This window comes from Alligator sinensis, unplaced genomic scaffold, assembly GCF_000455745.1.
Source record: "Alligator sinensis unplaced genomic scaffold, ASM45574v1 scaffold448_1, whole genome shotgun sequence".
Taxonomy (NCBI): domain Eukaryota; kingdom Metazoa; phylum Chordata; order Crocodylia; family Alligatoridae; genus Alligator; species Alligator sinensis.
Genome location: NW_005841870.1, coordinates 232,637 through 243,379, shown reverse-complemented (window position 1 = coordinate 243,379; position 10,743 = coordinate 232,637).

Here is a 10,743-nt window from a genome sequence, read left to right as displayed (position 1 = left end):
TGACCCACAATGGGCAGGGGCGTCCCATGGGACTGGTGAAAAACTGATGCAAAGTACCCATTTAGCAAGTTCACTTTTTCCTGGGCATCAGTTGTCATTTGCCCCATCTGGTTTAGCAGGGGTCCAATGTTGCCCTGCTTTTGTTCACTGTTGTACTTAGAAAGAGGGTTTTTAAACCTAGCGCCCCAAAAGGCAGAGCCAATCGCACCTTGTTGTGCATCCATAGGTGCTTCACAAACAGGTCCAGGGAAGTGATTCTCCCCATCTATGCGGCACTGGTCAGACCACAGCTGGAGTACTGTGTCCAGTTCTGGATGTCGCAGTTCAAGTGGGATGCGGACAACCTGGAGAGGGTCCAAAGAAGGGGCCCTCACCTGATTAGAGGCCTCTAGGGAAGGCCCTACGAGGAAAGGCTAAGGGACCTTAACCTCTTCAGCCTCTCCAAGAGAAGGCTGAAAGGGGACCTTGTGGCGGCGTACAAATTCATAAGGGGAGAGCAACATGAAGTAGGCGACGATCTGTTCACCAGGGCACCCCCTGGAATAACAAGGAACAATGGCCATAAGCTACTAGAGAGAAGGGTTAGGCTGAACATTAGGAGAAAGTTCTTCACAGTCAGGGTTGCCAGAATCTGGAATGGGCTCCCAAGGGAGGTGGTGCTTGCCCCATCCTTGGGGGTCTTCAAGAGGAGACTGGACAGGCACCTGGCTGGGATCACATGACCCCAGGGTTGGTGACTCTTTTCTTATCTGCCAGGGCCCACTGAGGTCCCTTCTGACTCTATGAATCTATGAATCTAAGAATTGACACAATTCCTGGTTGATCAATAGCAGAAAACTTTTAATAACAATAACTACCAACAAGCTACAAAACTTAAAAGAAAAAGACTGTTTCCCAATAAAGCCTCTTTCCCAATATAAAATGAGCTACTGGTCCTAATATTGTCTTAGCTGCAAAGAGATCTTTACCCAATGCAACCTGGAAGCAATTCTTGTACAGTCTCAAAGTGTGAATCCTGCACTTGTTGGCTGGGTGGCAGGATGGCTTCTCAGTCTTCCTTGGACTGCACAGACCTTGCTGGCAAATCTGTTTAGTTCTTACACAGTTTAATTGTATAGATTCAAAGCATTTTTCCTTGATGGTCGGCCGATTAGAGTCTGAGCAAAACAGGAAGGAAAAGGATGACCATCATATCACAACTGTTAAATTGCCTGGTTCCTATTTTTGGATTTGTCTAGGTGTGAAGACTTGTGTTTCTCACAGCCACTGCAATCAAATGTGATGGGCCTTGAGTGATCAAACAGGATGCTTAGAGGCATTGGTTATGAGACCTGTTTTGAGGTACTTGTTTATCAATGGGGCAAATTTGCAGTAGCTTGTACTGGTGGTGATCTGTTTACCAATCTCCAGACATACATTGAATGGTTGAGACCTTGGTAACACCATAGACATTTGTTGCCAGTTTTGAGAAATGTGAGCATGTTACATACAGGGCATCCTTCCTGTACCTTTTACAGGTTTCTCTTGAGATGCATATTGAGTCTTTTGTTTTCTTTAGCTGCTAGGTCAATTAAAATGCATATATAATTTCCTTGCCTTCACTGATTCTCTTAGATACACACATGTGATGAGCAAGTCAAGTCTCTGCCACCAATTTTAACTGTCACTTTTATTATTTTATGGCATGGGTCTGGTATTGGGCACTGCAAGCACTCCACTGTCTCAATGCCTAATGGGTTGCAAGCCATTAACAGAGCTTGATTTTCTTGTGGCAGTCTTGTTACCACAACCCAGTCTTGCCCCAGCCATTGTCTTGCATCTTTGTGCAAGAAATGCTGTCCAAGCTTTCACAGTTTTCATATGCAGAATTCACAATATTGTCTCTGAACTTTCCTGGTAAGTATTTAAACACCTACTTCATGCTTTCAATCTTGGATTCTTCCCTCTTGCGTTCCTATTTGATCTCAGGGTGGTTTTTAGTCTTACCGGTCACTGTTCAGTGTATCCAATAGAGGATGTGTACGTAATGTGGAGCGTAGAGCCATCCTGTTAGATTTTCATATCCCTTGAGAGGTTTGTGTACACATATTCCTTCCCTACAAAGCTTATTAGTTCCCGTACAATGCTGTCCTACACAGCTTATAGTTCCCGTACAATGCTGTATTAACATGGTTAGACTGTTTTTGGTTCCAGACATACACTAACAGGTTTATCAACTCCTTAGATTGCACTCCTATGGACTGTGCAAATGCACTGGTTACATTATGTATAAATATAACATTTATATTTTAGTTTTGAGAGGGCAGCATATATCCTCTGTAGTTACGCTGGAAACTCTTGAGTACATATGCATATTCCTGTAAAGGAAGAATATCTACTATACTTCCCTTTGGCGCTGCATTTCCAGGGCAACTGAGCAGCAAGTTGAGCAGCAGCATAGGTGACACATGAGGGGAGTATGGGGGGCACATGCTCCCTCCCCCCTCCCCCCCCCCAAAATTGGCCAACGGCGGTGTGAAGGAGTCGGACAAAACTCACAGCATGGAGGATGGGTAGGGATGCAGCTGGAGACCGGAAGGGAGGAAAAATCCCCACCACACTTCCGGAGCAGCATCTCACTCAAGATTGGAGAAAGGAGGCTGCCCAAAGGTATTTCCAGCCCCGGAGAGGGGCAGAGGGGGGTCAGTCCCCTGCAGGCCGCAGGGAGAGAGGAGCAGCTGAGCATCCAGGCAGGCAAGGGCTGTGGAACTTGGCAGACCAACTCTGAACAGGCCTGCACACATGGGGCTGGTGGTAATCTCCAGAGTGGAGCTACAGCTGAGGATCCAGAGAGAAGGAGTTCACAAGGCCTGTGATAATCTCCGGAGCAGAGTTTGCAACAGAGGAACCGGAGGAGGGCCTGAGGGAAAACTACAGTTACAGGTAGAGATGTCCTGCACATGGGGGAGACCCCAAAGAGACTGTGAATGTTCATAGGGGTGCAGGGCAGGCCGGCGCATAACAAAGACTGGACTAAGGGATTTTCTTAATCGATGTGATTGGGATTTTGAGAACCTGATCCCAGGTAAAAGGGGACGGAGCCCGACAAGGAGGCTGAGAGTGGCCGGGGTTTTCTTTGGGTTTTTTTGCCTTTTCTTTTGATATTGGAGTACAGGCCAAGACCTGCCCTGGAAGGGTGTACCTAATCAAGACCAAGGTCACCCTGGCATAGAGGACCAAATAAGACCACAACAGGCAGCACTGCGACCTGGCTGCAGAAGAATTTTGTGAGTACCATCTGGAGAGACTAGGCTGGGGTAAAGGGGAGGTTTGGAGCCCCACAGAAGAAACAAGGATCAAGACCAGGCAGGATCACCACGGGCAGTGCCTCCTGGGAATATATGATTCTGATTCAGAAATGGAATCAATAAGTAGTGCAAGTGATTCTACAGATAGTGACAGTGACACTGGAGGTGTCGCAATGACCTCAGTGGAAGAGAGTTAAACGCTGTTGAAGTAGATGAGTGGACAACCACAGCATATCATGCACAGTTCTTTGGGTGTGGTAAAATTAGTCTCTCAACAGTTTTCAGTGCCTTCATTTTTTTTCTTAAGTTTAAACAAACAATGCAGGGGACAATTAAACAAACAAACAAAGTGTAACATGCTATTGTATATTGTCTTACATTTTTACAAGTATCCCAATAAAAATAATTACTTTCCACATAAAGCTTTGAATTTTCTGAATATAATATTTAAACCACATTGAGTGTGTTGTATTGAATTTTTTTCCTAACCAAATATTTCAGTTCAAATACTTGTGGCTATTGGGACATAAAATGAACTTGGGGGTGCTTTTTTAGTTTTGTTTACTACAAGTCAAATAAATATGCTAAATATAAGTCAGATAAACATGCTAAATCAGATCATTCTCTCTTTAGGGCATTGGAAAATTTTCCAGTTGAAAATTTTCTGGAAAACCCACATCTCTGCAAGTGATCAGTTGATTGTGCCTCTTTCTAGGGCATCTCTAGGCAATAAGAGACATTAGAAATTTCCCAGTGATGATCTTTACCAGGAAGTGGTATGAAAATAGCCTCATAAGTCTCTACGGCATGTGTGTAGGAGTGAGCCCTGCTGTTCCAGCCTACTCTCTTTGCTGACAGGTTTTCCTACTTCCTGCCCTGGCATGAAAACTAAAGTGTGCCAGAGTTTGACTGCCTTAAGGTTGCATGTTTTAAAAGAACCTCAAGAGCCTACTAGTAAGAGAAATCCTTGTGACTGGTTTAGCGATTGCTAACAACCAAGGAGCTTTTTAAAACCTGAGTGATTTAAACCTTTCACAGACACATACACCAGAATCATCATTATTAGTCATTAACAATGAAGAAGAAAAGGAGACCAGACAGTCAGTTCTTCTGGTTCTTTGCCAGGCTCATAAAGCAGAGGGGGCCATACGGCCCTCCCTCTAACATGTCAGCCCCCCTACAGGCCCTCCCAACCTGTGTAATTTTGTGACATCCTCCCTCGCGCCCTCCCACCCCAAAAGGTTGCAGCTTGGATGTGGCTGCCCCTATCTGTTGTCCACTGTGCCCTCAGTTTCTGAGCAAAGCTCCTAGTAAACTTTACCAGGAAGCTGATTTTAAAACAAGTGCCAAGGGATGGCCTCTGATAAACACAACCAGTTTGAGGCTGGGATATGACTCGCACCAAAATAGGCAGGGTCCAGCCTCCAACCCTTTATGTACAATGTTTAAAAGGCAGTAAAGTCAAATTAGCCATGATTGTTCCGATGCAAAGTGTTAATTTTTATCATTCACTGGTACTTAATGTGGGACAAGGGGCTTGTCAGTCTGTAAGGTCTGGGGTTTGTGGTGAGACACAAAGATGTTCAAATGCCAACCAAGCTCTGTTGTCCTTTTAGCTTTTGATCCACAGCCCTGGCTATGTGCCAACAGTCGGGGACACAGGATGGGAGCCAAGGCCAGTGGGTCCTGGCCCCTGATCCCTTTGCCTGAAAACAACAACTGGTTTGGTACCAAGGCTGGGGTATAACTCACAGGGAAACAGGCCCAACTCAGACTTTCACACACTAGGCTTACATGGCAACGAAGCTGAATTAGCTGCGTTAGTTCTGCAACATTGTGTTAATGCAAATAATTCACAAGTATTTAATGCAGGACATCAAGCTTGGGTCTCTGTAAGGTCTGGATTCGGTGTGTCCCAGAGTGCTCTGATGTAAATCAAACCAGAGCTCTGGTGGCCTCTTCTTCTTGCTGAGGCCTGGCCAGATAAGCTTGGCCCAGGCCAGGGCAGGCACCATAAACATAAGAACATAAGGACTGCCATAAGAACTACAAATCAAAGGGGCATCTTGCCCAGTCTCCTGTGTTACACAGGGGAAGAGAGTAGATGGTGAAAGGGAGAATGACCTGGGTATGACCAGGGTTTTTTCCACTGTTCCTCTTTCACTTGGAGCCTCCAGCATGAGAGGCTGATGAGGGGGGCAGATGCGCCTCCAGCATGAGAGGCTGATGAGGGGGGCATATGCATGTGCGCGCGTGTGTGTGTGTGTGTGTGTGTGTGTGTGTGTGTGTGTATGTGTGTGCGCGCAGTTACTGAGCAGGTCGCACAGCAACTATGAAACCAGGATTGGAAGAACTACAACTTTGTAGCCTTTCAGTCAAAGAGTCTGCAACAAAGAGACAGGGAAGTGGAAAGAGATCTGGGAGTGGCTGATTAGGAAGACTCGGGCTGGGGAAGAAACAGGGACTTACAGCTTGGTGGAGAGACCAGAGGCAGAGTGTAAAGAGGAGAAATTGTGATTTGCTAGATAAGTAGATTTGGAACAGGGAGAGAAGCCAAAGGAGTAAATATTAGGACTAGCTCAGCAAGGAGAATTGTACTGGGACTAAGAACTGCTTCCATTTCCAAGTAAAAGCCATTAATATGACTGCAAAAGCAACAACAGCAACAAAAAATTACAACCATGTGAGGTCCCCACGCAAAACATGTCACAGTAGTGTTAGTTTCTAACTATGTGTTAAGGTCATATCAAAACTAATTAAAAACCTTCAGGACAAATGGAATCTTCTTAAGTGTAATGACTGTCATATTCATCTGTCAGCATGGGCGACTGGTACCTCCCAAGTCTGGGGTGGCACCAACAGGGCATGAGTGGGGGGGGGGTCTGCCAGTGGCCAGCCAGCGACTGGGGGGGGCGGTCACCCAGCAGCCAGACAGTGACTGGGGGTCCCAGGACATGCCATGGGCAGAGCCAATTTCAGAGGGGACACTAACGCTCTCCATGCCCCCCTGCCAGCCAGAGCACCTGCTGTCAGGGGGGGCACCAGTAGTCTCAGGGGGGCCATGTGCCCCCTCTGTGCCACCCCTATGTGTCACCTATGTCGGTCAGTAAGTTGCATGTACGTTGCAGATTTTTCTTAGCACAACCATGTCAGCTATGTACGGCTATACAGTAACAAACTACACAACTATGAATCACAGAATCATAGAAAAAGTAGGGCTGAAAGGGACCTCTGGAGACCATCTGCTCCACCCCATTGCTCAAGGCAGGATCATCCCTCCGCAAACTATCCCATAGAAGTCCTTATCTAACCTATTCCTAAAACTACACAATCAACCCTATCATACAGCTACAATGCAAATTGCCCAAAGACACCAAAAGCACCCTGCCACAGGTAAAACAGGGGGATGAGGGCTCTAAGCACCCTGCTACTGCGAGGATTGTTAAAACACATTTGAGAGATTCAAGGTAGAGGGCCAAGTCCCCTGCTATAAAATAAGGCGAAAACCCCAGCACCACATCCCATTCTGACCATGAGGTAAAATTCCTTCCTGATCCCAAATGTGATGATTGATCTGACCCTGAGCGGAAGAGCAAGATGCTTTAGCTGGGAACTTCTGGTTTTGGCACTTTGGTACACCCTAGTCAAAGTTCCCAGACTTGGCTACAGCCAACACCCAATGCTTGTAAGGAGGGCAACCCTTGCCCCCCCCCAACCCCCCCTCCCAAAAAAAAAACAACCAAAAACAAACCAACCCCACCAGTAGCCAAAATCCAGGGCCAAACAGACTATTATTATTGTTAGGAGAAAAAATAAGCAATGGAGACCTGTACCTTTTATTTCTAATATCTCCACTATTGTTATTGTGTGTATGTTGGGAGGCGGGGTGGGGGCAAAGTTCTGTTTCCTTCAACCTGGGAGAAATAAAATAACGAGACAGTTTCTTCACTCACAGACTCTTTCAGGCAACACCTGATTTAAAATCTCTCTCTCTCTCCCCTCAGTATTTTCTCAGGGACAAGGTACTCTGCTTCTATGGCTGTCTAGGTTTAGCTCTTCCTATATCTGGTTCTCAGCATGGCGTAGGCAAACAATGAACAGCCCAAACCTCTCCACATAGATCAGTGGTTCTCAACATTTTTTGACTCAAGGCACCCCTTGGAAAATGCCAGCTCTTAGTTTTCACTCATTTTTTTGTCTACAGAAAAATAATGGAAAATATTATTGTGTTGCAAAGAACTCAGACAAGAAGTCAGAATGTTTTGGGCACTGTGAATTCTTATTAGAAATCTTGGGGTTTATCTTGTGAATCATGTTTACATACTTAATGGTGCTAAGAGTGACATGACACCCTGGTTGAGGATCACTGACCTAGGTTGTCCAGTTCTGACTCTTCTGTCCTGTTTTGGGTGGAGGCTAACTGCTTCTATAAAGACACCAAAGGACTTCCACAACTTTCTTAAAAGAAGGGCAGCAAACAACTTCAATGAGGTTTTTGTTTAAAAGTGTTAACCATCACTCAGATGCTGCAATTAGATCTGCACCTTGGTGTCTGTGCAGAGTTTGTGGATTAAAATATGGTCCTGCATGCATGTAAGTGGTCCTCCCCCTGGAATCTGACTGCAGTATCATAATATATCAAACTAACAGAAAAAAGGAAGGTTGATTAAAGAGCGGAATACAGAGGTAATGTGGGCAGGTTGCAATTGTTTTCAGGATAATAACAGAAAAATATAATGGTGCAATTGGTGTGTGTGTGTGTGTGTGTGTGTGCGCGCGCGCGTGTGCGCACGCGCACACATGAGACAGAGTAAATGTTTTGTCTCTGACTTCATGAGAGAGCATAAATACATGAAGTCTTCTCATGCCCTCTTCTCCAAAACACTTGTGCAAGGGAGAGGGAGAATCTGGACTTGAATTATAATAAACATCTTTATAATAATACCTCCTTATTTAAAAAATAAAAAATTTAAGTCACTAGTCTATATTATGGAGTAGCTTGTATTCTTGCAATTGTTTAAATCTTTTGTAAACTACTTTTGATTTACAAGAACTCTAAAAGGGTCTAAACCTGTTAAACTTCTTTTTTATTACCACTTGGATAATTTTAAATATAACCAGATAGATTAAACCATGTTTGAAATGGGTCTGCGGGGATGGGGGGAATGGTGATAGAAATGTCCCCAGTGCCTAACCTTGCTTTCAAATGTGACATTTAACTCTGCACCAATTCTCAAGGCAGAAACCTAAATCCAGTTTGGGTGTGCAGTTGTTGACATACCCAAAAATGTAGAGGCTGTACTGAGTACAGCTACAGTCTACATGTTTCTTTTTGAATCTCACATTAATTTCTTATCCAAACAGAAAGAACATCCTGTTTCTAGCACAGTACACAGGGGTATTTTAAATATGCAGATATTTTCACTGTCAATAGTTTGAATTTCAGTGTCTTCATGTTCCAGGTCCAGAACTGTTCTGCAATGTCTCTATTTCCAGTTTTCAGTGTTTTCTATATCAGAGCTATTGTCATCCACACACAGAAATAAATAGGCTTTTCATGAGGTATTCAAAAGCATAAAGGTTGGTTTTACATCTAGTTCCTATTGAAAGCAGGACATCCCTTTGTGACTGAAAAAACTCTTATCTTTATATAATCCATTTTTTCCTTATTGATCAAAAGGATAATGAAGAATCTTCCTATTAAATATGACCCTGCCCTTTGGCTAATTTTCGTGTACTGTAAATAAATATGCTCAGGTGACAGGAGCTAATAGGTAGGTGAATGGGAATTTATTTTATATCCTTTCATTAAATAGCAAGCCAGCTTACATGGCTCTAAAGACTGGGGGATTTCATAAATATTTATTCAGTTTGTGCCAGCCCTCTTGGTTCTGTCTAGACTGAGTACGAGACTCTACAGTTCTCCACATTTTGAATCTGATAAATAATTCAACACTGGCTATTGAAATCTGATACAAGACATAAGTGAACTGAAACCCCCCCTGTTGACTATGCATCCTGTTTTTCAAGGCACATCCCTTACTTGTTGCCTAATATTCCATAATGTGTGCCCAAGAGGGAACTATTCAAAAGCACTTGACCAGATTAAAAAAGCAGAATTTTGCTTGAAAGCTTTTCTAAGAAAAGATCAACTTCTGTAACGCAACTGTATCTTTGTATTACCATTAATGCAATATTATAGGATGGTCTGTCTCAGAAAACCCCCAAATAATTTTCTCCATAAATTTTCATATTTTTATCTTTATTTTAATGTATATGGTCACACCAATCCATAGCAAAATCATTTGCCAAATATTTTGGAAGGGGTGATATGCAGACAACAGGCATTTCTGTGACACTGGACAGTACAGACATATTATTTTATGTTGGTATATTAAAGATGCATTTAGCCTGCAAAGCGATGTTAAGTGTCTGGAATACTGCATCAGTTCACAGTGGAGTTTATTGCTCCTGGGCAGTGTTTACACATGCACCCAGGACCACAGCACATTGAGCCAGGGCAGAGCAGTCCCAGCTGGTAGGGCTTCTGGGGGGTCAGCTTGCCAGCCTAGGGCTGCTCTGCCCCAGTTCAGCATCCTGCAGAAGGGATGGCTAGGGCATGACGGTGCTACAGTGCGAGGCTAGCTGGCAGGCAGGGCCCGCACTGTAGTACCCTCATGCCCCAGTTGGCCCTGGTCACCATCTTACACATGTGTTTTGGTGCACATAACTACTCCGCTGTAAAGGAGTACAGGTTTCCCTTGTCAACCACTGGGGTTAGGTTCCTGAAAGTTCCCATGATTGACAAAACTGTGGTTGGCAAGACAAAAGACTTATGGGAAAAATGACAGGTGGTGGGCTGATGCACAGGCACAGAAAACCGTGGTTACTCAAAACTGTATACCATGGTAGCCAAAATAGTATATAGAATATTAAGCGTGGATACTCAAAACCATGGTTGGCAAAACCGTGGTTGGTGAGGGAAACCTGTATTTGTGTTGTGCAGTGCTGTCCTACAGCGGAGTTAATTAATTTACTGCACCCTAACATGCATGCACATGTAGACAGTGACACTTTATTGTGGAGATAATTAGTCAGCTTTTCAATAAAGCACACATGTAGCTGCACTTACTGACTATTAGGGCTGTGCTAAGCTTTGGTCCCTGATTCAATTTGGCAGAGATTCAGCGGCCAAATCTCTGAATCTGAATTGAATCAGAGGACCCTTTAATCTCTCTGAATCGAATTGGAACCCTCCAAATCAATTTGGAAAGATTCAGACATAGATGTCATGACCTAATGATTTTGTGTGTGCTTCGGCACTGCAGAATTATTTCCCGCCACATGGAGCTTTCTTTGAACGGTGCAATTCTCAGCTGCAGAGAGAAAACCCCGGTGCAAAGAAGTTCCCGCCGCTCGCATGCAAATTTGTACCCCACTATTGGCTGGTTCTAAA